We start from the raw sequence: 26,935 nt of genomic DNA, 5'->3' as shown, positions 1-26,935 counted from the left end.
TAGAAGCATTTCGTGTTCTTTTAGTGCTCACAGTTTTGTAGTTAGGTCTGCAGCTGTTGTCGTACTATTTTTCACAACAATCCTGCTCAATGAGCGTCCATCGCGATCACTCAAACGCACAGTTTCGTCCGAGTTGTGACGTAGCTGATAATGCTTCTCCATTTTCCCTGTATGCGGCATAGATCTTCGATACGGTGCCTCTTGAAACAGCAAACACTTCTGTTGCCTTGGTTACGGAAGAACTCAACATACGAGCATCATCAATTTCCCCTCATTCGATTTCATTTAGCTCCGACGTAATGCACTCATAACTATAGAGAGCACTGCTCTGGCCATAACTGACATTTCCAACGTTGGTTGGTTGGTTGGTTGGTTCATTTAGGGGGGGGGGGGATGAGGGGGGGGGGGGGACCAAACAGCGTGGTCATCGGTCTCATCGGAATAGGGAAGGACGGGAAAGAAGTCGGCCGTGTCATTTCAAAGGAACAATCCCGGCATTTGCCTGAAGCGATTTAGGGAAATCACAGAAAACCTACACTATTGGCCATTAAAATTGCTACACCACAAAGATGACGTGCTACAGACGCGAAATTTAACCGACAGGAAGAAGATGCTGTGATATGCAAATGATTAGCTTTTCAGAGCATTCACACAAGGTTGGCACTGGTGGCGACACCTACGATGTGCTGACATGAGGAAAGTTTCCAACCGATTTCTCATATACAAACAGCAGTTGACCGGCGTTGCCTGGTGAAGCGTTGTTGTGATGCCTCGAGTAAGAAGGAGAAATGCGTACCATGACATTTCCGACTTTGATAAAGGTCGGATTGTAGCCTATCGTGATTGCGGTTTATCGTATCGCGACAGTACTGCTTGCCTTGGTCGAGATCCAATGACTGTTAGCAGAATATGGAATCGTTGGGTTCAGGAGAGTAATACGGTACGGCGTGCTGGATCTCAACGGCCTCGTATCACTAGCAGTCGAGATGACAGGCATCTTATCCGCATGGCTGTAACGGATCGTGCAGCCACGTCTCGGTCCCTGAGTCAACACATGGGGGCGTTTGCAAAACAACAACCATCTGCACGGTTATACGACGTTTGCAGCAGCATGGACTATCAGCTCGGAGACCATGGCTTCGGTTACCCTTGACGCTGCATCACAGACAGGAGCGCCTGCGATGATGTACTCGACGACGAACCTGGGTGCACAAATGGAAGAACGTCATTTTTTCCGATGAATCAAGGTTCTGTTTACAGCATCACGATGGTCGCATCCGTGTTTGGCGACATCGGGGTGAACGCACATTGTAAGCGACTCGGTCACCTCTTGTTCGCATTGACGGCACTTTGAACAGTGGACGTTACATTTCAGATGTATTACGACCCGTGGCTCTACCCTTCATTCGATCCCTGCGAAACCCTACATTTTAGCACGATAATACACGACCGCATGTTGCAGGTCCTGTACGGGTCTTTCTGGATACAGAAAATGTTCGACTGCTGCCCTGGCCAGCACATTCTCCAGGTCTCTCATCAATTGAAAACGTCTGGTCAATGGTGGCCGAGCAACTGGCTCGTCACAAAACGCCAGTCACTACTCTTGATGAACTGTGGTATCGTGTTCAAGTTTCATGGGCAGCTGTACCTGTACACGCCATCCAAGCTCTGACTCAATGCCCAGGTATATCTAGACCGTTATTACTGCCAGAGGTGCTTGTTCTGGGTACTGATTTCTCAGGATCTATGCACCCAAATTGCGTTGAAATGTAATCACGTCAGTTCTAGTATAATATATTTGTCCAATGAATACCCGTTTATCATCTGCATTTCTTTTTGTCTAGCAATTTTAATGGCCAGTAGTGTAAATCAGGACGGCCAGACGAGAGTTTGAACCGCCGTCCTTCCGAATGCGAGTCCAGTGTGCTAACCACTGCGCCACCTCGCTCGGTGCTTGCAACATATTGACGGCATTCCACAGATGTGGTTCGTGGTGAAATACAACGGCGCAACCTGCAGGCTTCGCTAGCCCTAAATTTATGTTCAAGCATGCATTTCTCGCTGTTTTTCTATATTTCTGTGCAACCGCTGTACAAGTTCTCTTCAATGGAATAATGCCTGCATTTGCTTTAAACTATTTAGGAGATCCACGTAAAACCAAATTTGTACGGCCGGATGGGGAGTTGAACCTCTATCCTCTGGTCTGGTGCCTTACCACTGTGCCACCTGTCTCTGTGCCAATCCTCTTGATTTGGGTTTCTCTACACAAAGGCCAGCCCACGCATATCTTGGTGATGCGGGTAGGGAGAGGAGCTACTACAGAAACTTGTGGAGAATCGCAGCGTCGTGTTTCATATCCCCCAACCTGATTGCGATATTAGGTATATCGCTCCCCCAGTTTTCCCTGCGTTACCAGAGCCCAGGAAATTGACCGTCCGGTAAGGATATCACCGGCGAGCGATTTCGTTTCCGTGGAACTCCGGGAGCGCAGTTGGGCGGGAACGGAGGCTGGGGCCAGTTTGACGCAGGAAGGAGGACGACAGCGGGGAGAATCGGAGACGCCGGGGCGGCGATGCGCGGAAGAAAGTTAATACCGGCGCGGCGCGTCGGGACGCGCGCGACCAATATGCCAAGCGGCTGCAGCGTCGGCGGCGGCCGAAATGCGGCCGTAGCGATGCAGGTCTCGGCGGGCGCCGTCAGCTTATGTATCCGGGCCCCGGCGGGCCGCGGGCAAAGTACACAATAACAGCCCCGCGTCACGCGCGCCCGCTCCACGGCGCCGCGGCGGGCATCCCTTATGAGAGGCGCGACAAGCAGGGGGTGCCGTCCCGCCGGATCCCGGGACTTAGAGGGCGCGCGCTGCCACCCGACCCGGCCGCATCCGAAACTGTACGGCCGTTCTCGAAGCTGCACATTATCCGATTCATGTTTTAATTCGAGGAAACGTTTGGTTCAAATGGCTCTGAGCACTATGGGACTTAACATCTCAGGTCATCAGTCCCCTAGAACTTAGAACTAATTAAACCTAACTAACCTAAGGACATGACACACATCCATGTCCGAGGCAGGATTCGAACCTGCGACCGTAGCGGTCACGCGGTTCCAAACTGAAGCGCCTAGAACCGCACGGCCACACCGGCCAGCGAAACGCTTAGTGAACACTAGCTGTCCGCCCGCGGCTTCGCCGGCATTCACATATTTCACACATATATTGAGACGACAAAAGTCACTGGGATACCTACTAATATTGCTTGGATCTCCTCTTGCCCGGCATAGTGCGGCAGCTCGACGTGGCATGGAATGAAGTCAAACTTCCTGGTTGATTAAAACGGTGTGCCGGACCGAGACTCGAACTCGGGACCTTTGCCTTTCGCGGTTAAGTGCTCTACCATCTGAGCTACCCAAGCACGACTCACGCCCCGTCCTCACAGCTTTACTTCTGCCAGTACCTCGTCTCCTAACTCCCAAGCTGTGAGGACGGGGCGTGAGTCGTGCTTGGGTAGTTCAGATGATAGAGCACTTGCCCGCGAAAGGCAAAGGTCCCGAGTTCGAGTCTCGGTCGGGCACACAGTTTTAATCTGCCAGGAAGTTTCATATCAGCGCATACTCCGCTGCAGAGTGATAATCTCAGTCTGGAATGAAGTCGTTGGAAGTCCCGTTCAACAATATTGAGCCATGCTGGCTCTATAGCCGTCCATAACTGCAAAAAGTGTTGCCATTGCAGGATTTTGTGCACGAACTGACCTCGCCATTATGTCTCATCAATGTTCGATGTTATTCATATCGGCCCAGTGACAGGGCGCATTGTCATCCCTAAACATTCTATCGTTTTTTGGGAACACAAAGTCCACGAATAGTTGTAAATAGTTTGCAAGTAGCGGAACATTGCCATTTCCAGTCAAAGATCGGTTCAGTTGGACCAGTCCATTCCATTCACACCACTATAGAGCCATCACCAGCTTGCACAGTGCCTCGTTGACAATTTGGGTCAACGGCTCCGTGGGGTCTGCTCCACACTTTAATCCTACCATCAGCTCTTACCAACTGAAATCGGCACTCATCGGGCCAGGCCACGGTTTTCCAGTCGTCCAGGGTTCAACTGACAAGGTCACGATGCCAGGAGAGGCGCCGCAGGCTATGAAATGTTGTTAGCAAAGGCATTCGTGTCGGTCTGCAGCCACAACCAACTAACGCCGAATTTCGCCACTCTCTCCTAACGGATACGTTCATCGTAAGTCCTATATTCTGTAGTTATTCGACGCAGTGCTGCTTGTCTGTTAGCACTGATAACTCTACGCAAACGCTGCTGCTATCTGATGCTCGGTTGTCCGTGGTAAGGGTAATGCTTGAAATTTGGTATTCTCGGCACACCCCTAACATTGTCGATCTCGGAGCATTGAATTTCGTAACGATATCCGAAATGGAACGTCGCATGCGTCTAGCTCCAGCTGCTGTTCCGTCGTGTGACCATAAACACGTCGGAAACCTTTTCACATAAATCACCTGAGTTCAAATGAGAGCTCCATCAACGCACTGCCCATTCATACTTTGTGTACGCCTTCTGTATATGCGGCTATCGCTATCCCATGACTTTTGTCACCTCAGTCTGCACCAACTTGACATTGTAGGGGTACCGACATCGATCCTGTACTTGACAGATCGAATCGACACTTGCGCTTCTTTGCTACAGCACAGCGTCATCACTGACGGTGGTGGCCCATAGCTCTAGAATGGACACATTGGCTTTATCTGTAAACGGAAGATGGAGGAGGAGAGAAAGGAAAGAAAAGGGAAGGGTTTGGCTTTGTTCAAATGGCTCTGAGCACTATGGGACTTAACATCTATGGTCATCAGTCCCCTAGAACTTAGAACTACTTAAACCTAACTAACCTAAGTACAGCACACAAAAGCCAGTCATCACGAGGCAGAGAAAATCCCTGACCCCGCCGGGAATCGAACCCGGGAACCAGGGAAGGGTTTAATGAAGTCAGCTACATCAGGACACTGTGCGGAATCAGCGGCGACGTGTGAAAATCTTTGCCGAACCGTGATTCGAACCCGGGATCTCCTGCTTACGAGGCAGGTGCGTTAACCATTGCGCGATCCGGGACTCATCGCAACTGCGCGAACTGTCTCGGCCCGCCTGACCGACCCACATACCCGCTAAACGCCACCTATCCGCACTCCTATTTCCTCCATGCTCGCTACTCTGAGGTTCCGGCGGGGGATCGGACTACTTGCGCATCTGCACTGAAGAAAATGGACCAGTTACCCATTTAGGCGAATCAATTATATGAATGCGCGGTGTCCGTTCTTTCAGACATGTCGCGCCAGAAACAACACGCAAGGAGGATGCGTATGTGTGTGAGAGAAAGTGATCGTGGTCAAAACAATAATTTTGAAGTTCACATTAATTTCGTATCGGTGGAGTTGTTTTACATTAAAAAGACGATCGTACGGTAAAAAATCGGCAATGATAAATTCACATAAGCTCGTGACAGATGAGTGACTGTAAATGTAGTGCGCGTACGATTAGAACGAGTAGGGGCCATAATACTTGAATTTCAAGTGAAATAAAATAACTGTGTCGTACAAAAGTGTTCTCATCTTGCAACTACTTCATTATTATTAAAATTATTGGCAGGGAATGACTTATAGAACAGTGTGGGAGAACAGATAGGGCAAGCGTCGAGGCTCATGATTAGAACATAAGTTTGCCCTCGAAAACTGGCTGTCTATGAATGACCGAAGCCTAATTTTCCAAACAGCCACGCTATAGCAAGTAATAATCAGATATCAATACCAATAAATAATATGGAGTGACGTATTGCAACATACACTTGACACGTCTCACATATATACGCCGTAACGGGTATAAGTGTAGATATTTTTACATGTGGCACTTCAATAAGAGGGTTGGAACTTTAATAGTGGCAACTATTTATTTACAGCTAGTACAAAACAGATACCTGTTTCAAAGTTTTACTGAGCTTCAAAGTAGTCACCAGCATTGTGTGTAAGCCGTTGCCAGCGATGTGGAAGTCGTAGGATACTCTTAGCTGTGCCAGTTGTGTTGACAGTTCGAGCGGCGCGGTCTATTGCCCGACAAATTTGTGGCAGTTCTGAAGCGAATGCCGTGAAGTGTTTAGAAATCGAGTTGAACTCACGAGGGCTTAAGTCAGGGGAGTGCACTAGGTGGTATAGCATTTAGCAGCTCCATCAGTCGAACAAATCAGTAACAGCTTGCACTGTACGTGCTTAAGCATTGTCCTGCAAAATGATGGTCAGGTCCTGCAGAAAGTGTCATCACTTCTGTTTCTAAGCTGTTCATTTTTGGAACACAACCTACGACCAGCTACATTTTTACATGTCACATCATCTCATCCGCACTCGCACTCCTACGGGTGGTAGGGATATGTTACCACCGCAGTATTTTTATACACATAATGAGTCATGTATCTACACAATTTGGCTGAAAATGTTCTAGACGTCCAGATTTATGCTTGTACGTCACGCCGTTTTCATCATACCCCAATGGGTGGTAGGAGGTTCTTATCCCCACAATGAGATATTAAGATATACGCGTATTAAGTTTAGCTGAAATGGACCCAGCGGCTCAAGAAGCGTATGATATAAATATCGATTAAGCATGGGACATGAGACTACCACAGCACTGGTGTAACTTGCTGCCACTGACGACGAAAGCATATACCTCATGAGTCACCGATTATGTTCGTCTTTCGCATGATTGTAGGACACATGATTGTACGATGTGTTTCTCAAGCGATTTGGAGAAGTCGAGGTACAAGGTTTAACAAGGCTGTATAATTTCATACGACAGCCCAGTCACAGAATAGAGGCGGTAGCCGGACTGTCTGAAGGTCGATTTACATTTGACGGAACAGAATGTCAAAACACTCCACAATGCATTTCAAACTGCAAGGTTTCAGCAACTTGACTTTTTTAACATTTACAAATCACTACCAAAGTGAGAGAACTGGTAACGGACAGAAAAATTATAGGGTAGCCTGAGTACTGAATCTAAATGCTTTGGATTCATTATCTGGTCCTTAGAGTGGACGTAAAAAAATTGTAGCGATGGGTCTTGCCATGAGGTAGCATCAAGCAGAAGTTGTTGTATACTATGAATGATTGTCATTAAGACAAAGGCCAATCAGTTAGCAACCATGGTCTGATTGGGTGAAAGACTGAACGCTAAAAATTTTGTAAAATTTCTCTGGATTGGAAATTTCAGAAAATGGATCTTCTCAAAAGTGTAGGCTGGAATCCCGACGTGTACAAAACGATGGAGATAATCTTCAAGAGTTCTGACTTTGGCGTGTGTCGTAACGAAGCCTAGCTGCTAAGTTAATTTGAAGCAACCAGGCCACTTTTGTCTTGACAGAAATAAACGCGCTGTTCCCGTTGTAACTAACGTGTTTCGCTTTGTGTGATAGTTTAATTTCCGCAGTTTAAAATATTATCATGAAAATTTATTTTGTTTCTGTAAGATTTCGAGAAGTTTCAACGAGGGAACACTTTCGGTCTTGATCGGTTCTGGAGTAGTTCTAAGTGCAATCAGAGAGCTGAAGGGATCAAATCTCGTGAGTGCAGCAGCTCTGAATAATCAAGTCTTTCTTTCGAGCCAAGGCGAAGGTGGAAATACTTGTTACAACAAAATGACGCGTAATGGAGTATGCACTGTGGATCCGAGCTCGTAAATAATGTTTTTCTTCTGTCGACTGTAGTGTAATTACGTCGGATAGCGAAATCGCGTGAGCCGTACGTTGCGTTGTTGCCTGGACCACGTGCTCAACTGCTGCGAATTGCGAACGTTCACGAGAGAGAGAGAGAGAGAAGAAAATTACATCGTGTTCTCTGACGATACTGCTGCAGGAAAACAATTTCGGCAGACGACTAACGAAATGCTGAACAATTTATATTTAGTCTTTACATTTCGTAGATTGAATGTCAACTCTTCCTGAATGTAGATAAATGTTATTGATACAAACATGGAAGAAACGATAGTACCCGATTTCATCGCCAGTACTAAACTCTTAAGGCCTGTCACAGTGGTTTAGCATCGAGCGGCAACATTACGGAGCGATGTTAAGTGGAATGAAATTTTCACTCTGCAGAGGAGTGTACGCTGATAAACTTCCTGGCAGACTAAAATTGTGTGTCAGACCGGGACCATAACTCTGGAGTACTGCAAAAGTCCTTGATTCGAGTCTCGGCGCGCACACAGTTATAATCTCCTGGAAGTTTCAAGTGGAATGTACATGACAAATCAGCAGTAAGGGAGGCACATGGAAGAAAAACTTTAATCAGGAGAATCCTGAAAATTGCAGTGCATCTGTCAACGAAAACTCATACAAGACTCCAGTGTTACTGATTATAGAGTACTACTATTGTAAATCTCGTCAATTACATTAAGATTCTGGTGGCAGAGAATTTTCAAGCGGGTAGCTGTTGCCTTGGCCTAAGTGAGATTACGTTGTCGACACCGTACTATACTTACGTTTTTCATCACCCAATACGGAAATTTAGCATGCAGATATCGCGTGCCAAGAGGTAGTATGTTGTCCTCACATTCCTACACTTCTCCTTCCAGATCCTTGCCTGTTAAATAAAACTGATCGATAGACAGGTTCTCCGAATACTCCTGCAGGTGGCTGCCGCCGCCTTTTTTGTGTGCGTATAGTATCTTATTCATGATCGCTGTTAATCGTACATTGCTTCCCAACCTGTTAAATCGTTTTACTAACTCAGGGTAATAAATCAACAAGAAATTTATTTCCATGAAATGCAACTGTTCTCTCTCTCTCTCTCTCTCTCTCTCTCTCTCTCTCTCTCTCTCATGTACGCGCGCGCGCGCACACACACACACACACACACACACACACACACACACAAAGAGGGAGAGGGAATAGTTTCACAGAAATGGTTCAGGTTGAAACTCCTAGTGAAAGACATGCTGTACGGATGACGCTAATCCCTCGGTAAATTATATCTACGGATCGAACGTTTATAATAAACAAAAATATGTATTGAAACTGAATCGTTATTTCTGTCTTTGGTGGGCAGGTATCTTCCAATTGAGCCATTCTCTTACATTCCACAGGACAACTCGAAGCTTTGATCTCTCACAATTTTCTTTCTGCTTTTCCAAACCAAACCATATTTAATGAAGAATATAGGCAGATATTTTATTGTTCTTCGAAACTCTGCAAGCCACCGTAAGAGATTATGCGCGCGCGTCTATCACGGCGACACCTGGAGAACTTACATGATGGTTTACAGCAACAGGAACTAGCGCTTTTGGCTCTGAGCACTATGCGAATTAACTTCTGAGGTCATCTGCCGCCTAGAACTTAGAACTAATTAAACCTAAATAACCCAAGGACATCACACACATCCGGATTCGAACCTGCGACCGTAGTGGTCGCTGGGCTCCAGACTGTAGAGCCTAGAACAGCACGGCCACTCCGGCCGGCCTAGCGCTGTTCTCCCGTAACAAATCATCTAATTGTTTTGTTTTCTTCGGACGTACGGTTTACCTGGCGGCAAGAGTAAGCACCGGGAAACATTCAGTATAAAGGATGACAACATTTTGAGATATTTCTTATGGACTACACATTAATTACATTACAATAATTTCCATTTGTTCAGGCGAACGGTCTACCCGACGGGAGGCCGTCGTCACACGACATTATTACAAAAGAATACTATATTTCACTCGTTATTTTAACTACCGAGAATTAAGAAAAATAACGCTTATACCAAAAGACTTCAAGAAGGACGAATGAAGGTGTGCCCTACGCTGGTGTAGTACAACAGACTAATGACAAATACAGAAGAACGCTCTTTATGTGTAGATATTGTCGCAGAAGAAGCCGAGTAGTACCGTGGTGTAGTGGTTATGATACTGAACTGTTGCACGAAGGGTCGTGTGTTCAAAACTCATCTGGACTGTACAATTTTAATTTCTGTATTCGGTTTGAGCATATTCTAGAAGTATCCAAAAATGTCAAGAATCACTGTACTGGAATCTTCTGTAGTTGTATATTATACTGTATGTGTTTTGGCCGGAGGCAGTTCGCTCCGCGCTCTTGTATGTGCAAGCACTGAATAAACCTTCGTTAGGTGAAGTTAGTGTTCGACATTCATCTAATTACATCATCTTCTACGTGACAATATGTACGACAGAAGAGCCATTAAGGAAAGTCAACCTACAACTTCGTACTGTACCAGAAGACTAACTGAATGAATGCCAACTCAGTAGGACTAAAACTCAATCACACAAATAGTTACAAATAGGGGTTCCGTTTAAAAATGGAGTTGTCCCTTTTTATTTGTAACAGCTCTGTCTAGTAGAAAGTTGACAGTGACCTGTCGTAGACAACTATCACCTGTGCGAATTTGCTTTTTAATGTACTAAAGTGAGAAGTGCATTCGAGACATTCTGATGTTGCAACTTAAATAACACATTCTGCATACTTTCCTGACTCTCAAATGTTTTTCTACCCAGCCCATGTGATCTCGAGATGGATCACCGCGATTGCCTTATTCGCCGCTTGGGGTAACTGAAGGGGCGCTGTAGATGGCAGGGCCACAGACAGCTAACACTTAGTCGCCTTCTAGTACGAGGTGCATTCAAGTTCTAAGGCCTCCGATTTTTTTTCTAATTGACTACTCACCCGAAATCGATGAAACTGGCGTTACTTCTCGACGTAATCGCCCTGCAGACGTACACATTTTTCACAACGCTGACGCCATGATTCCATGGCAGCGGCGAAGGCTTCTTTAGGAGTCTGTTTTGCCCACTGGAAAATCGCTGAGGCAATAGCAGCACGGCTGGTGAATGTGCGGCCACGGAGAGTCCTTCATTGTTGGAAAAAGCCAAAAGTCACTAGGAGCCAGGTCAGGTGAGTAGGGAGCATGAGGAATCACTTCAAAGTTGTTATCACGAAGAAACTGTTGCGTAACGTTAGCTCGATGTGCGGGTGCGTTGTCTTGGTGAAACAGCACACGCGCAGCCCTTCCCGGACGTTTTTGTTGCAGTGCAAGAAGGAATTTGTTCTTCAAAACATTTTCGTAGGATGCACCTGTTACTGTAGTGCCCTTTGGAACGCAATGGATAAGGATTACGCCCTCGCTGTCCCAGAACTTGGACACCATCATTTTTTCAGCACTGGCGGTTACCCGAAATTTTTTTGGTGGCGGTGAATCTGTGTGCTTCCATTGAGCTGACTGGCGCTTTGTTTCTGGATTGAAAAATGGCATCCACGTCTCATCCATTGTCACAACCGACGAAAAGAAAGTCCCATTCATGCTGTCGTTGCGCGTCAACATTGCTTGGCAACAAGTCACAGGGGCAGCCATGTGGTCGTCTGTCAGCATTCGTGGCACCCACCTGGATGACACTTTTCGCATTTTCAGGTCGTCATGCAGGATTGTGTGCACAGAACCCACAGAAATGCCAACTCTGAAGGCGATCTGTTCAACAGTTATTCGGCGATCCCCCAAAACAATTCTCTCCACTTTCTCGATCATGTCGTCAGACTGGCTTGTGCGAGCCCGAGGTTGTTTCGGTTTGTTGTCACACGATGTTCTGCCTTCATTAAACTGCCGCACCCACGAACACATTTTCGACACATCCATAACTCCATCACCACATGTCTCCTTCAACTGTCGATGAATTTCAGTTGGTTCCACACCACGCAAATTCAGAAAACGAATGATTGCACGATGTTCAAGTAAGGAAAACGTCGCCAGTTTAAGTATTTAAAACAGTTCTCATTCTCGCCGCTGGCGGTAAAATTCCATCTGCCGTATGGTGCTGCCATCTCTGGGATGTATTGACAATGAACGCGGCCTCATTTTAAAACAATGCGCATGTTTCTATCTCTTTTCAGTCCGGAGAAAAAAAATCGGAGGCCTTAGAACTTGAATGCACCTCGTAATGTGTGTGACACTATGGTCGACGTGACTTTTTTGGTTTTCCTTACGTCGTCATATGGTGAAGGAATCAGCCGTGTCCTTTTCTCAGGAACCAGTTTGAAATTTGCCTTAAGTGGTGTAGAGGAACCACAGACATTTAAAATCGCTCAACAGAGGAAAGGCGACTGGGTCTGATGAGATACCTATACCAATCCACATATAGTACGCGAAATAACTTGCTCCTCTGTCAGCAGCAATCTATCACAGGTCGCTGTAGGACCTGTGTGTCCCAAACGGTTGGAAAAATGCGCTGCTCATTCCCTTTTTCAAGGTAGGTAAACGAACATATTCACACAACTATAATGCTACAGGTATATCGTTGAAGTGATTTTGTTGTACAATTTAGGAACACGTTTGTGGCTCACAAATTCTCTTTTCTAGAAGCCGAAAAACGACATGGATTCCACAAATAACGCTTGTGTGAAACCCAGCTCGCTCTGTCCCTCTACAAGATCCAGAAGCATCACATACAAGCGTCTAATTGATGTGTTTCTTGTCTTCCGCAATGCTTTCATACATTTCCACACTGTCAACTAATGAACGTAATATAAGAATACGGAATATCAGATCAGCTTTGTGACTGTTTGAAGCATTCTAGCAATTAGAACACAGAATGCCGTCGTTAACTTAGGGTAATCTTCAGGGGTAAATGTACTTTTAGACATATCGAAAGAGAGTGTTATAGGATTGTTACTATTCCTTTATACAGTATACGAAGGGACCGCACAAAGGAAGTTACGCATTATTGGGACAGGCCGAGTAATTTTTATATATCTTTACACAAATGTATGAGCTACTACTGGTCAGGATATTCCAGTCCAGTGATCGAATCTCGGAATATAGGATGGTTATAATTAAATTTTCGCTACTTGAGCCAATGTAGGCAGAAAACTACTTAGCGTGCGGATAACCTACTTTATAGGGACGATGATCAGACTGTACGCTGCAGGATTCCCGTTATTAGTAATGTTCGCGTCATGATCCGCCATTAGGCGCCGGTACTGATATCGTGACGGAGGGATGAAACACAAGCATCAGTGTGCACCAAAGTTGCAGACAGTCAACACAGGCCTGGATAAGGTGAGCAGAGCTTTACTCGTAAAGCTGTTTTATCAAAACAACAACAACGTGACTGCTGTTATTCGCAAGTATCGACGCATTAAAGGAACGCGGATAAGTAGACAGTCCGCACCTGGGGATAAAGAACATGATTCGGAAACTGGTGATTTGGGTATTGCTCTTGGGAGAAGCCGACGTCCATCTGCGCCACAAATTGTTGAAAAATTACTGTTTCCATGGCTGAGAATCTGGACGCAATGTGCGATCTTCAGATACGACAGCTCAACTTTCCATGGTCCGCAGTTATTTCGAGCAGCAGTAGAACAGTCTCCAGTGCCGTTCCAGCCTTTCTTGGACGCACACGGTCTTCACATTATATCTTGGAATGTAATTATGACACGCAAATAACAGATGTTACCCTCATATGTGGAAATTAAAAGGTATCTATCTGAATGGTTTATTCGTTACTTCTCTTCCGCATGTCCTTATAAAATTTTCCACAAAGTTTCATTGTCACACAATCACTCGTTTTTCGTCGGGGTCCTCTCCAGCAACGAAAGTCTTATTATAACCACCCTGTAGCTACAAGACTCTTAATTGAGATTTTCACCCTGCAGCGGAGTGTACGCTGAAATGAAACTTCCTGGCAGATTAAAAGTGTGTGCCGGACCGAGACTCGAACTCGGGACCATTGCCTTTCGCGGGAAGTGCTCTACCAACTGAGCTACACAAGCACGACTCACGCCCTGTCCTTGGTTTCTTCAGGAGTACTAGTTCTGCTTGGTTCGCAGGAGAGCTTCTGTAAAGTTTGGAAAGTAGGAGACGAGATACTGGCAGAAGTGAAGCTGTGAGGACGAGGCGTGAGTCGTGCTTGGGTAGCTCAGATGGTAGAGCACTTGCCCGCGAAAGGCAAAGGTACCGAGTTCGAGCCTCGGTGCGGCACACAGTTTTAAACTGCCAGCAAGTTTCAAGACTCTTAATTGTTGACTTGGATTGGTGGTAATTTTAACTCTGTCTCGCGGGTCAAAGCGAGGCTGGCAAGCCTTTATATGCAGCAACGCAGAGAATCAATTCGGACTCGACTATAAACGTTTTCAACTGAATCCGCGGAGTAGAGTTTTGCGTGTGCTTATCGGCAAGAGTAGGCGGATTCGAGCTGCGACCGCTAGTGTTCATTCGGGTGAGGCCAGGGAAGCTTCGAGGAGGAACGAAAGGAACGTTCCAACTTTAATACCTTCTACTTTTATCCAGCTAAAAAACCACGAAAATAAAATTAGAAAGATTCAAATGCATGACAAGGCTTGCCGACAGAAGTTCTCCCACGCACTATTCGCCACTGGGAGAGTAGAGAAGGTGAGTGGGGGAGGGGACACCTCTGCCGAGCACCGCAGGATGGCTTGCGGCGTGTGCGTCCATGTCTAGCGTGCCCCTGCTACAGGAAGCGGCCTCTGGCAGGCAGCGCTGGCGCGTCCTTGCGCGGCCCGCCGGCGACCTGGTGGGCGCGCCCGCAGCGCAGCCGTTGGACGCCGCCCAGCGACGCAGCGCAGAGCAGCCGAGCGGCTGCCATCCGACACGCCATTGTTTTTCTGGCCGCCGGCTGACGCGTACTCGCCGGCCGGTTTTGGCACCGCCGACGCCTCCGGGCCGGCGGGGAAAACAAAAACGCAACGAGACCGAGACCAATTCCCTGGCGGGAGGCGCGCCGCGGTGCCACCCGAAATTCGTGCCTTAATTCTGTCCCTGTCTGCACCACAAGCTATGATGCTTATCCCTTGCACACAAGTAATTAAAAATGCACTGTCGAGTCATAACTACGAACACCTGCGTCCAGGCACAATAATTATAATTTGTAAGACATTAACAAAGCTAGAAGAGCTGGAAATGACAAAATCTCCTTCCGAGAATGCCACAACGGTACCGACCGACCGCCGTGTCTTGCTCAGACGATAGGTGTCACTGAATGCGGATATGGTGTGGTCAGTACACCGCGCATCCGGCCGTTGTCAGTTTTCGTGACCGCAGCCGCTAATTCTCAGTCATTCAACTCCCTCGATTGGTCTCACAGAAGCTGAATACACCCCGGCTGCCAACAGCCCTCGGCAGACCTTGCGACAGCGCTTAACTTCGGTAATCTGACGACAACGGGTGTTATCGCTGCTGCAAGGCTGTCGCCGGAAATGACAGGGCTCCAAGTAAATGTGGACAACACACAGATCGAGGGTTAACATTCCGTCGACGACAACATCATTACAAACGGAGCATAATATGGCATTCAGGCAGGTATTTGGACGTATCAACATTTTGCTAAATGCATTTAGGGAAAAAACTACCGGAGGTGGGAGAGGGGGAAGCGGTGTTGAGCCTGGGCTTTCGTCCTCCCGATCACCGTGCAGTGTCTTAACCACCAGGTCACCCAGGTCGTTCAAATTTAAGTGGAAGCAAGTTCATCCAGATAGCTGTTGAAAGTCTCCAGTCTCACCCATTATGATGCGCCACAACATCTACACTACTACTCTGCAGTTCTCATTTAAGAGTTTGATACGTGTACTTCAGTCTACTTCTCTATCGTTCCACCCTCCAATAGTATATGGGAATCATGAAAATCTACAAATTTCTGTTTGAGATCTGATTTCTTTTATTTAGTCTGGATGGTCTTTTCTCCTATGTAGGTGGAAATCAACGAACTATTTTTGCAGCAGAAAGCTGGTGATTTAAATTTCGTGAAAAGATATTGCTGCAACGAAAAACGACTTTCTTTTAATGGTTCACAGCCCAACTCACCAATCATAGCCGTGAATCTCTCCCTCTTCTCCTTATTTAACGATGGAAAATGGAAATGAGCGTTTGGTGTCATTGGCCGGGAGGCATCTTACGGGGCAGGTCCGGCCCCTTGGTGAAGGTCTTATTACATTCGACGCCACATTGGGTGACCTGCGCGCCGAATGGGGATGAAATGATGATGAAGACAACAAAACACCCAGTACCTGAGCGGAGAAAATGCCCGACCAGCCGGGAATCGAACACGGGCCCGGAGGACGGCAATCCGTCACGCTGACCACTTAGCTATCGGGGGGCGGACTATTTTACGATAATACCAAACGAGCTCCCCTTCTTCAAACGTTTTTGATGCCATCCGTTAATCCAACCTCATAAGGATACTGTACAGCAACATTCCAAGAGTAAGACACACAAGCATTGCGTAGGCCTTTGTAGGTTTATTGCACCGTCTAAGTGTTCTGCCAATAAAACGCAGTTTTGATTCACCTTCCTCACAACGCTTTCTATATGATTATTTCAGCTTAAGTTGTTTGTAATTGTAAAGCGATTCACTGCACCAACTGTTTTTATGTAGTTAAAACTGAAGTCAATACGCTTACTATGTACAAGGGACATTCCAATGAAGACGAGCCAGGCGCTAAAAAAATAAGTAAACTGTTTCTTATTTCAAAAGTAATGGCCATAATTGTTAATATATTTATCTCTCTGTGAGACAACACGGTCAGTGCCTTCATGGAAAAATGTTTATGTTTGTGTTTGTCTACGGAACAATGCATCTCTTCGTTCGAAGCAAATCGAGGGTTTGAAAGTTATGTATATCATATTGGGGACAGATTGGGACTGTATGGATGATGTGTATAGGTTTCCCAGCGAAACTTCAGCAGTGTAGTCGAAACAACCCCAGCAACATTCGGGGCCGTCGATTTGCTTCGAACGAAGAGGTGCATGCCTGGGAACAATCATCGTTCCGTTGACAAATGCAAACATTTCTGCACGACCATTTCGATTTCTTGTCTCACAGTGGAATAAATATATTAACAGTTATGGCCATTACTTTTGAAATAATAAACAGTTTACTTACTTTCTTCCCACCTACCTCGTTTTCATTTGACTGTCCCTTATACAAAGCTTTAGTTCTTAACGCGACACAACAGCATATAATGGACATCCGCATACTGTTTAAAAAAACAAAAAAAAAAGCAAAAAAAAACAACAAAGAATAAGAGAAAATAAAATTCATAGCTCAACGAAACAAGTAGGTATAAGGAAAAAAGGCGTTATAATGGTTTTACAGGAACGATTTCGCCCTAATTTACGACTGTGTCGATAGTGACAACATTCCAACTGTCCTCTTTGCCCGCTTTCTCTTCCTCTTCTTATTAACAATGGAACAGGTCGTTAACGTAAGATATGACTGGAAGGAATGAAGGAAGACTAGAGTTTAACGAGAGGAAACATAAGCTCGCAATGTTTCAAGGATGCGGACTGAAATCGGCCGTACAGTTTCAAAAGAACCGTCCCGGCATTTGCCTGGAGCGACTTTGGGAACTCACCGACAATCTAAATCTGTATGGTCGGACGGGGATTTGAACCTTTGCCCTCCAGAATGTGAGTCCAGTGTGCTAACCACTGCGCCACCTCGATCAGTGAAGTCTGGGGGTAAAAACATACCTGTGTAAGCTAATCAACTTTTCGCAGCAGCATGTAAGAACCTTTGCTTGCGAGTAGGCCAATTTCCTCTCACAGTTGCTACATTGTTGCTTGTGACAGCATAACAAAAAGGGCTGTGAAAACAAATTGTTTTATTGCACGTTGTTTACAGTTATTGAATCGACCTCTAAAAATAAAACGGCACCTCGTGATTAGTTTTTAGTTTCTTGAGTCAATCTGGAGCCTACAAAGCACTTTACTTAGCAACAGAATCACAATTCAACAAAGACAAAAAAGTTCAAATAAATGTATTCTGTACAGGAAAATTATGTATCGTGTGTTCTGTAACTAAAAGGTGGCTTTTGGCAGATTTCAAGGATGTTAAAATATGAACGGTATTTTAGGTGTACGTGAAACACTGAAGAAGTGTCGTTCGGACTCTAAGAGGCGGAAAGCTGACAACATGAATCTCGTTTATACACGGCAGTAAATAACGACCATCTGTCGCCAAAAGCCCAGACAGCGTGAAACTTTGAGCTTGTGTTTGCACATTTCCGTACCCTTCGAGGAACGAGTTGTTTCTCATTTTTAATATAGTGTAATGCTCACAACTCAGACCACTATACTACAACAAATCCCAACCATTGGAATTCTGATTAAATGTTTCCACAGTAAAAAATGCGACCTGGAGAATACGAGCAACTTTTGAAATTTCATGTATGAGGGCGTGCTGAAAAGTAATACCTCCAAATTTTTATGTGGAAAACCAATACTTTTAAATAAAATATGAGTGATTCACACTCTACATCTACATCTTCATCCATTCTCCGCAAGCCACCTGACGGCGTGTGGCGGAGGGTACTTTGAGTACCTCTATCAGTTCTTTCCTTCTGTTCCAATCTCGTATTGTTCGTGGAAAGAAAGATTCTCGCTATGCCTCTGTGTGGGTTCTAATCTCTCTGATTTTATCCTCGTGGTCTCTTCGCGAGGTATACGTAGGAGGGAGCAATATACTGCTTGACTCCTCGGTGAAGGTATGTTCTCGAACCTTCAACAAAATACCGTACCGAGCTACTGAGCGTCTCTCCTGCAGAGTCTTCTACTGGAGTTTATCTATCATCTCCGTAATGCTTTCACGTTTACTAAATGATCCTGTAAAGAAGCGCGCTGCTCTCCGTTGGATCTTCTCTATTTCTTCTATCAACCCTATCTGGTACGGATCCCACACTGGTGAGCAATATTAAAGTAGTGGCCGAACAAGTGTACTGTAACGTACTTCCTTTGTTTTCGGATTGCATATCCTTAGGATTCTTCGAATGAATGTCAGTCTGGCATCTGCTTTACCAACGATCAACTTTGTATGATCATTCCATTTTAAATCACTCCTAATGCCGACTCCCAGATAATTTATGGAATTAACCAAAGGCGTACCCAGAATCTGAACTGGGGGGGGGGGGGGGGGGGGCAGGTCATACTAGTCTCAAGAAACAAGGACTCGAGACAACATACAGCACTTCTTATTAAATAAAACAGTAAACCAGTGAAAAACCGCTTTTAATAAACATTTTAAATACAAGAATGCACTTGTACAATCCGAGAAAACACGCAGCATTTCTTATTAAATTAAACAGTAAACTAGTAAAAAACTGCGAATATCTTCGGGGGGGGGGGGGGGGGGGGGCAGCTGACCTCCCCCCCCCTGCCCCCCGCTGGGTACGCCCATGGAATTAACTGCTTCCAGTTGCTGGCCTGCTATATTGTAGGTAAATGATAAAGGATCTTTCTTTCTATGTATTCGCAACACACATTTATTCTTAATGTCTACATACTTACTTCTCAACATAGTCACCTCGGCGGCGAACACATTTCTCCCAACGAGAGACCAGTTTGTTAATATCGTCACTGTAGAATGTTTGATTTTGTTGACGGAGCCTCAGTCTCAACTTTGTTTGTACCGCTTCATCACTATCAAAGTTAAGTCCTCAAGGTGTTCTTTAAGTTCCGGAAACAGATGAAAATCGGATGCGGCGTAGTAGGGACGGTAAGGAGGATGACCGATGACAGCGAACGCAAAGCGTCGGGTTGCTGCGAATGTTGTAGCTTTCGTATGGGGTCTTGCACTGTGCTGAAGGAGAGGGAGGTCCTTGTGTGGGCGAACTCTTCGAATTCGAAACTAGATTACATAGTTACGTTACACACTGACAAGTTACACCCTATAATCCGAGCCCTCTAGCGGTAGAGGGTTCAAACTTGCGTCAGCGAAGCGGGAAAGTCGACCGAGTAATATGCGTCGCATGTAATACTGAGAACACAATAAAAAAAAATTCGGAGGCATTACTTTTGGGACGCCCTCATATATGGAGTTTCATTGACGTTCGATGTTCTGTTTTCGTGATCGGATTTTACTTTTGAAATTGTGCGTCGCGTAGTTCGCAAAAATTCCCTCTCTTGCTCTCTGAATGTTTGATGGTCGTCGGAGTGTAAGTAACACCGTCTCTGGGTAGAAGGCGAGGAAAAGAGTAACATTAAATGCGGCGCAAAGAACTAAATTATGCGGCGAAGCGCGGCCGTGGCTTTTGGAAGACTGTCTGCTATCTGGCGTGGGCGTTACGAGCGGAAGGGGTGCGCGGCGCGGCTTCCTGAGCTCTCCTCGGTGCAGCGTGTCTGTGGCACGCATCCAAAACCCCCACTGCCACGCGCTTCGCAAGCGTTTCCACATCGCGCCTCGCACTCGCATTTGGAGTCTGCCTACTAACAAGGCGCCCAGAAGCATACAGCGAGTAACAAAAGCCACATCCAAGACTTAAAACATTTTTGGAAGGTGACTATTAACAGCCGTCAAGTAATGTATAAAATGCATGTTTGACTGTCAGTTGCTATTTTTGTTTGAAACACAAATATCGACCGGTTTCAGTCACAGATCATCTTCACGGATTCTATCCAAAGACACAAAAATATACATGTAGTATAAAGGAAATGTTACAAATTTGTTTGCAAACAAGTGCAAAAACAGTTTACAACACATCACACTGTCATTACTTAAAAATGACGACGTCTCATATGTAGAGCATGTCATGAATTCCAGTATGCCTCACAGGAATTTAAAGCCAAACATGCTAATTGAATGCGTAAACAGAGCAGTACTGAAGAGAAGATCAGAGCTATAAGTGTTACAATTGCACAAAACATTGAGGAGTAGGTCAAAGATCTTTAGACTGTATTGTCGTCGTATAGTACAAAAATATTTCGATGATTAGTTTTTTGCTGAATACAGGGAACTGGACTATCCCACAGATATTAACCAAAATACTATCTTAGAGATCTTTGACCTAGTTTTCAATACAGGATGTATCAAAAAGAATCATCCAATTTGGCACGTCTATATTTCTAGACTAATAAACATATACAATGTATGTTGTTTTGTGATGAACGGGAGACTCAGTTTTTTTCGTACCTTTCCATAGGTGTTCAATATGACCCCCTTGAGATCCACAGCATATGTCAATGCGGTATTCAACTTATTCCCACACTACAGCGAGCCTGTCTTTATGTTACAGCTTCCATAGCTACAGTTGTGCGACATCTCAGTTCATTCATTGTTGTTGGTAACTGAGGGACATAAAAGAGTCTTTTATAAACCCCCACAAGAAATAATCACATACAGTCAGGTCCGGTGGCCTTGGAGGCCAGTAATGTAAGGCTGAATAATTTGGTCCAGTGCAACCGATCCATCGTTCAGTAATCCTTTGATTTAAAAATTCCCGCGCTTCCAGATGCAAGTGTGGCGGTGCCCCACACTGTTTGTAAATGAAGTCGTTCGAATCAGTCTCCAACGGTGGGAAAATGAAGTTCCCAAGCATATCCAGACATGTGCTTCCTGCGACAGTGTTCTCGGCAAAGAAAAATGGACCATATACCTTTTCCCGTGAAGCTGCGCAAAACACATAAAATTTTGGAGAGTTCCTCTCATGTCGTACAACTTCATGTGGTTGTTTCGCACCCAATATTCTCATATTATGACGGTTTACCATTCCATTTAAATCGAATGTTGTTACGCAAAAGGCATGCTGCTTTTGCTATTTACGAAAAAAGAGCATCGCACTTTTTTACGAAAAAAGAGCATCGCACTTCACTATTTTCATTATATCCTATCTGGAATCGTGTTTCCTACTCTGGGCCTCAGCCCCAGCCTTCAATTGACTATACTTTGTATCCGAATTATTAATTAGGGCCCCTTTCCTAGTCTTCCTCGATCAGCAAAAGAGATTAGGGGTGACCTGCATGTTTATCAATCAGGCCTGAATTAGCAACTATCGCCTCATTAAGATAAAGTAAAAAGTAAAGCTTTTTCAACATTTAGGCTCATTGTAGATCCTATTGGAGGGTGTATGCCCTTGCCATTCTCCGACTTCGGAAGTGGCTTACCCAGCATTCTACAGAAAAACTTGGGTTTTCAAGGTGGACTCTGAACCACGGAGCAACTCAGTATTTCTCACATTAACACGTCGCTGTCCAAGTGAAAATATCGACAGCTAACAAAAACCCTAGGACCGGCCGGGGAACAATAAATAATATTACGTAACAAAGCACTAGTTACCGATATCATGACCAGCACACAAAACTCGACGGGCTCCACCTTTTAAGGCAATTAAATCATGTTCTAAAATTATTTCTAAGCTAATCATTTTAGAAACTGGAAACAAACGCGACCCAGTGAGTCTATCTTGGCTAATCAAGGACTTTTACTAACAACGTCTCAATCTACACAAGTGTCCTGAAGTTAAGCATGATCAAGAGAACACGAAAATGAAAAGAGAAATGGTGAGCTATCGCCCAAAATCACCGTAAATACTTACCTACGAACGCTACTCGTTCGCTTCGTGTAGGCAAGGAGTATTCCGTGTTGTAAATAGTGGCGTAACCGAAAGATAAACACAAACAGTGCATGGGACCTCTTAAGCCCCAGTCTTGTTTGTCCGTTGGTGAAGCTGACAATATAATGTCACAGAGACGCCATTTGAATCCTGTTTTGCAGGGCAGAATACATGCCTGCCTGGAAGCATGCCAGACACAGACCGAAGTCTCACTATCCTTGAATGTACCTCAGGGTGTCGTTTCCAGTCTTTGGCAACGGTTTCGAAACACAGGAGATGTTCGTCAAAGACCAGTATAAGGCGACCAAGAATAACCACTATGCGGCCGTAACTGCCCAAAGAAATCTGAGTATACCTACAATTGGCTACGGAGCTTGCAGCTGCCTCAGGAGTTGCTGTTTCCCGATAAACTGTGTACTTGACGCTTAGAACAGCAGGGCTATTTGGCAGACGTGTGCATCACAGAAATCGGCCCGTGTATTGTGCAGTTGGCAACATCAAAACTGGATCTTGAATGAATGGGTAAATGTGCTTTTCACAGCTTTTTCAGTTTGCAAAATGATTCTCGTTGCACATTACGCTGGAGAGAACCTGCCAACCGATACTACCCTAATAACATCGTAGAAAGAGATCGGTTTGGTGTTGATGGCGTCATGATGTAAGGAGGGAGGCATCATGTTGGAAGGCCGTACGGAGCTGCGCATCTTCATTGGTCACCACAGGAATACTGTAAATTCTCAGAGGCACAGGGATGAGATACTGCTACCACATGTTCACCTTTGCAGAGGAGCAGCTAGTCCAGACTTGTTCTTTATGGACGATAACGCCCGTGCGCATCGAGCTGCTCTGGTGGATGAATTCGTTGAGGGTGAAGATATCCGTCGCATGGATTGGCCAACGAGGTCCCCGAATCTCAGTCCTATACAACATACCTGGGATGGGATCGGGAGGCGAAGTACACTACTGGCCATTATAATTGCTACACCAAGAAGAAATACAGATGATAAACGGTTATTCATTGGACAAATATACTATACTAGAACGGACATGTGATTACATTTTCACGCAATTTGAGTGCATAGATCCTGAGAAATCAGTACCCAGAACCACCTCTGACCACAATAACGGCCTTGATACGCCTGGGCATTGAGTCAAACAGAGCTTGGATGGCGTGTAAAGGTACAGCTGCCCATGCAGCTTCAACACGATACCACAGTTAATCAAGAGTAGTGACTGGCGTGTTGTGACGAGCCAGTTGCTCGGCCACCACTGACTAGACGTTTTCAATTGGTGAGAGATCTGGAGAATATGCTGGCCAGGGCAGCAGTCGAACATTTTCTGTATTCAGAAAGGGCCGTACAGGACCTGCAACATGCTGTCGAGCATTACCCTGCTGAAATGTAGGGTTTCGCAGGGATCGAATGAAGGGTAGAGCCACGGGTCGCAACATATCTGAAATGTAACGTCCACTGTTCAAAGTGCCGTCAATGCGAACAGGAGGTGACTGAGACGTGTAACCAATGGCACCCCATACCATCACGCCGGGTGATACGCCAGTATGGCGATGACGAATAAACGCTTCCAACGTGCGTTCACCGCGATGTCGCCAAACACGGATGTGACCATCATGATGCTGTAAACAGAACCTGGATTCATCCCAAAAAATGACATTTTGCCATGTATGCACCCAGGTTCGTCGTTGAGTACACCATCGCAGGCGCTCCGTCCGCAGCTCGTGGTCGTGCGGTAGCGTTCTCGCGTTCCACGCCCGGGTTCGATTCCCGGCGGGGTCAGAGATTTTCTCTGCCTCGTGATGACTGGGTGTTGTGTGCTGTCCTTAGGTTAGTTAGGTTTAAGTAGTTCTAATTTCTAGGGGACTGATGACCATAGATGTTAAGTCCCATAGTGCTCAGAGCCATTTTGAACAGGCGCTCCTGTCTGTGATGCAGCGTCAAGGGTAACCGAGCTGATAGTCCATGCTGCAGCAAACGTCGTCGAACTGTTCGTGCAGATGGTTCTTGTCTTGCAAACGTCCCCATCTGTTGACTCAGGGAACGAGACGTGGCTGCACGATCCGTTACAGCCATGCAGATAAGATGCCTGTCATCTCGACTGCTAGTGATACGAGGCCGTTGGGATCCAGCACGGCGTTCCGTATTGCCCTCATGAACCCATCGATTCCATATTCTGCTAACAGTCATTGGATCTCGACCAACGCGAGCAGCAATGTCGCGATACGATAAACCGCAATCGCGATAGGCTACAATCCGACCTTTATCAAAGTCGGAAAGGTGATGGTACACATTTCTCCTCCTTACACGAGGCATCACAACAACGTTTCACCAGCAACGCCGGTCAACTGCTGTTTGTGTATGAGAAATCGCTTGGAAACTTTCCTCATGTCAGCACGCTGTAGGTGTCGCCACTGGCGCCAACCTTGTGTGAATGCTCTGAAAAGCTAATCATTTGCATATCACATCATCTTCTTTCTGTCAGTTAAATTTCGCGTCTGTAGCACGTCATCTTCGTGGTGCAGCAATTTTAATGGCCAGTAGTGTATATTCCGTCCCAGACACTTTCAGACCTCCGCTCCGCTCTCGCTTAGGAATGGGATCGACTGCCCAGAGAGCTCTCTTGAACCATCTCGAATAGAGCATGCCACGTTGCTGTGCAAAATCTGTGGCTGCTAAGAGTAACCAAATTCTCCATTAACAGCTTCTTTTGTTGTGTGAAGAGATTTCCCTGTTGTGTTATTTTCTCACAAAGTGTATCTTACCGAACAGTACGTTTTGGGCACTCCTGTGCGCCAAGTGTATTGTGATTCTGCAGCTTGTTCAGTAATGCTTTTTGCAGCCTGATAAGGCAATATGTCCTCTTTTTGTGCTAATGCTTAACTTTTTGACATTACTGTACATTATATTTGCTTTGAAACTGTACTATTACGGGGGTGAGTCAAATGAAAATCTTAAATATTTTTTTAAAAATATTATTTATTGTGCAGAAGTGGTACAAAGCTGTATTACTTTTCAACATAATCTCCCACACGCTCAATGCAAGTCCTCCAGCGCTTACAAAATGCATAAATTCCTTTAGAAAAAAAATTCCTTTGGTAGTCCGCGCAACTACTCATGCACCGCGTGGCGTACCTCTTCATCAGAACGGAACTTCTTTCCTCCCATTGCGTCTTTGAGTGGTCCAAACATATGGAAATCGCCTGGGGCAAGGTCTGATGAGTATGGTGGGTGGTCTGTGATTGTTCCAACTGTTGTACGGGCAGTGTGGGGCCTCGCACTGTCATGTTGCAAAAGGACACCTGCTGACAGCAGTCCACGTCTCTTTGATTTGATTGCAGGCTGCAGATGATTTTTTAGGAGACCAGTGTATGATGCACTGGTGACAGTGGTCCCTCTAGGCATGTAATGCTCCAAAATGACGCCTTTTTCGTCCCAAAAGAGAGTCAGCATAACCTTCCCTGCTGATGGTTCTGTTCGAAACTTCTTCGGTTTTGATGATAAGGAATGACGCCATTCCTTGCTCGCTCTCTTCGTTTCCGGTTGGTGGAAGTGAACCCAGGTTTCGACCCCAGTAACGATTCTTGCAAGGAAGCCATTACCTTCTCGTTCAAAGCGCCGAAGAAGTTCTTCACAAGCATCAACACATCGTTCTCTCATTTCAGGAGTCAGCTGCCGTGGCACCCATCTTGTAGACACTTTGTGAAACTGGAGCACATCATGCACAATGTGGTGTGCTGACCCACGAACAACCTGTAAACATACTGCAGTGTCATTAAGAGTCACTCGGCGGATTTCCTCCACTATGGCTTCAGCTGCTGCAATGTTCTGTGGAATCACAACTGGTTGTGCCTGACCTGGACGAGGAGCATCTTCCACTGAAGTCACACCATTTGCGAACTTCCTACTCAATTCGTGGACTTGCTGCTGTGACAAACATGCATCACCGTACTGAACCTTCATTCGTCGATGAATTTCAATAGGTTTCACACCTTCACTACGCAAATACCGAATAACAGTACGCTGTTCTTTCCTGGTACAAGTCGCAAGTGGGGCGGCCATCTTTGTACTGATATTGCGACGGTATGTGTGCATCTGCACTATGCTGCTACCTACACGCCATTCTGCACGCTGTTTGTAGCACGCTTACCAACTTACAGGATAACGGTGCAAAATTTCGATTTGTTATTACAAATTTAAGGTTTTAATTTGACTCACCCTCGTATATCAGGTTGGTAACTAGTGTAAGACCATAGCTCTAATGCTCTACTGATTTATTTTGTCTTTTGTTTTATTTAATGTTACGTCGTTGAGTTTCTGTAAATGTTGTTGGATTGAATCGATATCATGAGAGTGTTTCTTCTTTTCTGTGTAAAAAACTTTGATGACATGGTTTGATTCCATGCAATGTAGTGTATCTATCATTTAAATTCTTTGTCTCATTTGGAGGGAGACAAAACTTACTGTATATAATTTTAATTTTGTTTAAATAATTTTTATAGAAATGTTAATGTGTGCAAAGGCTTTGTTTTATTTAAAATGTTTGTTTGTTGTTATGTA

General features: G+C 45.4%; 1 protein-coding gene and 1 non-coding gene across 2 annotated transcripts in view; both read right to left on the bottom strand.

Moving 5' to 3' along the window:
- LOC124711126 (homeobox protein PKNOX1-like) overlaps positions 1-26,935 on the bottom strand; it is a 731,542-nt gene that overhangs the window by 394,837 nt on the left and 309,770 nt on the right. The window lies entirely within an intron of this gene.
- Trnat-cgu lies at positions 5,038-5,110 on the bottom strand. Its single transcript has one exon. It is a non-coding gene; the product is annotated as a tRNA-Thr (tRNA).

The sequence above is a fragment of the Schistocerca piceifrons genome, chromosome 8 (genome assembly GCF_021461385.2).
Source record: "Schistocerca piceifrons isolate TAMUIC-IGC-003096 chromosome 8, iqSchPice1.1, whole genome shotgun sequence".
Classification (NCBI taxonomy): domain Eukaryota; kingdom Metazoa; phylum Arthropoda; class Insecta; order Orthoptera; family Acrididae; genus Schistocerca; species Schistocerca piceifrons.
The sequence above is the reverse complement of the archived record's forward strand: the minus strand, read 5'-3'. Positions and strand labels throughout refer to the sequence as shown.